The sequence below is a fragment of the Schistocerca nitens genome, chromosome 3, assembly GCF_023898315.1.
Source record: "Schistocerca nitens isolate TAMUIC-IGC-003100 chromosome 3, iqSchNite1.1, whole genome shotgun sequence".
NCBI lineage: Eukaryota > Metazoa > Arthropoda > Insecta > Orthoptera > Acrididae > Schistocerca > Schistocerca nitens.
Genome location: NC_064616.1, coordinates 781,830,278 through 781,834,131, shown reverse-complemented (window position 1 = coordinate 781,834,131; position 3,854 = coordinate 781,830,278).

Sequence of the window (3,854 nt, the reverse complement as noted above, 5' to 3'; positions counted from 1 at the left end):
GCTTTTTGTCTCCACCTCACGTCAGAGGCACTCACACGTAAGCTTCACTTCGGAGCACACACATGTCACCTGCAATTTAGTCATACAGTAAGCATGGCGGCACAGTATTCGTTTGAATAAGAACGAGATATGGTTTTTGTTCATGGACTAGCCGACGGTAATGCCCATGTAGCTCGACGGTTATATGAGGAACGGTATCCAGCAAGACGCAACCCACACCCGCAAACGTTTACAGCAATTCACGGGCGACTTAGCGAAACAGGCTCGTTAGCGGGATATCATGGTGATGCTGGAAGACCTCGAACACGACGGGATGCTGCATCTGAAGAGACTGTTCTCGAGCGCTTCGAGGAAGCACCTACGACAAGTACTCGAGAGATTGGACACGACATGGGGGTCACTCATCGGTTCGTCTGGGAGGCTTTGAGGGGATCACAGCCAGCATCCATTTAGTTTACACCCTATCCAAGACCTAAATCCTGTGGCGGACTATGAACACAGGCTAGGGTTTTGAGGGTGGTGTCTGCGACGTGTTGCACGAGATCCCGACTTGCACGCCATTGTGTTGCTTACCGATGAGTGCACCTTCCATCGGGATGGCCTTTACAACACTCGAAACGTCCATTAATGGGCAAGGGGAAATCCTCACGTAACGCACGTCCACGGACACCAGGAACGATTTTCGCTCGACATTTGGGCAGACACTGTGGGTGACCATCTGATTGGGCCGGTCCATCTACCTCCTCGACTTACCGGGGCAAATTACCTTCACTTTCTGCAAAAATCTCTACACGGCCTCATGGAAGATGTTCCCCTGGACGTACGACTACGCAAGTGGTTGCAGCATAATGGGGCGCCCGCACATAACAGTCGGGCTGTGCACGGATATTTAAATGAACTCTTCGACGGCAAGGTAATTGGCAGAGGTGCTCGTAGGACATGGCCCCCGCGATCACCAGACCTCACGTCACCGGAATTTTTCCTGTGGGGATTCTTCAAGGTTCTAGTTCATCCAGCCGGACGCGAATCACCTAGAAACGAAGAGGAATTAAAGGATCGCATTCAACATGCCGCCAATCACATCAGGGCAATGCCAGGAATCTTTGAAAGAGTTCGGCAAAACACCGTTCGACGTTACCAAGCTTGTGTCGCGTCAGGGGGTCGCCAGTTCGAGCACCTGCTTTAAGTAAACAATGTTCTAGCTACGAAAAAGGTCCTTTTCCGGGCCGACACAATTTGTAAGAGACTTTCTGTAAGCGAACTAACAGCTGTTGACGGGTTTGTTCGCTGTACGTCTTATCATGAAACTACAATGGATGTGTCGGGACCCCGGCGGATTGCCCCTCCTCCTCCCCCCCCCCCCCCCTCCATAGTGGAACGCTGGCGCGCTACCACCGAGCGTGCGGGTCGCCTTGGATACATCGCGATCTCCGGCAGGCCAAACATTCGCAATCATGCGTTGTCCAAAGCATCCGGTAACAGAGCAATCCCGCGGTCAATTGGAGCGTTGTCGACCTACACAACATAAGTAATTTTGGTTCCCACTGGCATCAGCTATCCAGGGTTAAAATTTCGTGGCACAATTTTTCTCCACACTGTATATGGGCTTCCACAGCAGGTGCCTGGTTCATGCACCCGTACTGATTGCTGGTCATGGGTGATCGAGGGTGGCATTTGTACGCCAGTACCACAGCTGGACGTCCACTGAGTGGCGATAGGTGGCCTTTATAGACGAATCAGATTTTATGCTCTATCGGACAGATGGCTGCCGCGCGGAGTGGCCGCGCGGTTTGAGGTCTCATGTCACGGACTGCACGGCCCCTCCCGCCGGAGGTTCGAGTCCTCCCTAGGGCATGGGTGTGTGTGTTGTTCTGAACATGTTAGTTTAAGTAGTGTATAAGTCTAGGGACCGATGACCTAAGCAGTTTGGTCCATTAGGAATTCACACACATTTGAACATTTTGAACAGATGGCTTTTGGCGTGTATGGCATGAAATGATTTGAAAGCAAACACCCTGCAACAGCTGCCAGAAGAATCCAGGCCAGAGGAGGGAGCGTTATGGTTTGGGAAATGTTTTCGTGGCATTCCCTGGGAGATCTCGTCATTCTGAAAAACAAAAGGGATCAACATACGTACCACCAATGCTTGAGGCCGGCCGGAGTGGCCTTGCGGTTCTAGGCGCTACAGTCTGGAGCCGCGTGACCGCTACGGGGTCAGGTTCGAATCCTGCCTCGGGCATGGACGTGTGTGATGTCCTTAGGTTAGTTAGGTTTAAGTAGTTCTACGTTCTAGGGGACTGATGACCACAGCAGTTAAGTCCCATAGTGCTCAGAGCCATTTGTGAGCCACCAATGCTTGGGGACAATGTCCAACTCCGTTTGAGTCTCCTTGGCAAGTTGGCAACTACCAGCAGGACAATGCAACGTGTCTCACAGATCATATTGTATGTGCATCCTTCGAAGAATAGCAGGACGAGTTTGTCGTACACCTCTCGCCACCAAATACCCAGATTTAAGACCACTCGAGTATACGTGGAACCACCTCGATCAGGCTGTTGGCGCCATGGATCCTCAGCCGAGAAGCCTGGTGTAGCTGACCACAGTAATGGTGTGGGTGCTTTCTAGAATCTCACTTAGTCACTTCCTAGATGTCTCGCAGCGATTTGTGCTTTAGAAGTGGTTATGCATGTTTCTGGTAAGTGATGACATTAATGTGACTGGGCAGTGTATTAATTCCAGTACCAGCAACTTTTGAATTATCAGCCACAACATCGTCTTCTAGTTTAATTTTTATGGTATTTTTTACAGTCATCGGCTGTCCTGTTTCTCAGTTGACAATATCCCATAAAGTTTTAATCTTACTACCCACATTATAAATTTCTGGACATTTTAATGACTTCCTTAAAATATTATAGTGTGCTCTGCAGAATCCAAGTAATGTCGGATCTTGACCTATTCTAGCCTTTAATAAATTTTTCTCGTCCTCTTACATGATATTTTAATTCCCTAGATTACTTCTTCGTTTTTATGGATCTTGTGGATAACTTTTTAGGAAAGCAGCTTTCAAATACTGACACAAGTTTTCTATGGAATAAATTGCATTTGACGTTAGAATCTCTTTGTATATACAAGATGAATCACCTAAAACTTGTACCACAAATACTTCGGAAATGCAAAGTGCCATTGATGTGCAGTTTTCGCAGAATGGATTGGTAGTTAGGGGTTCATACTGTTAGCCAATCATAGAAAGTGTATTTTTATACAAACATAAAACGTTTTGAATGGAACAATACCTATTGGCATTAACAAACTGAAAGTATGGTAAATTAGGATATCAGTGGTGTTTGTTGCAAAATTCTAGTGTGAATCGATCACGAGGTATCGTATTCTGAAAAGTTCCCACACTAACACTTGTACACTACCTGTGGTAGCACACACTAAAAAAAACACAAGAGCTTACACTAGTTATGTGCATTCTGACCAGTAACGAGACAACTGAGTGCCACAGGTTGTGTTCAAAATGACTAAGAGTGTAACCGGCGGTAATATACGCTTCCAGTCTGGTGTAAAACGACTGCTGCACACGTGCTAGCATTTCAGAGGAGATGTCGGAGCAGACTGGAGTAATACGTCATTGCATGTCATCGGGTGTAGTTGGTATGTTCTTGTAAACAGCATCTTTCAGCTTCCCCACAGAAAAAAAGTTTACAGACGTCAGATCCGCAGAACTGGCCCGCCAAGGTACAGGTCCTCTGCGTCCACTCCAACGGAAGTTTGTGTGGTGGTGTAATTATAGTGTACGTGTACATGGTGACAGTGTTAGTGCAGCAATCGCCGACATCGTGTGACTGAGG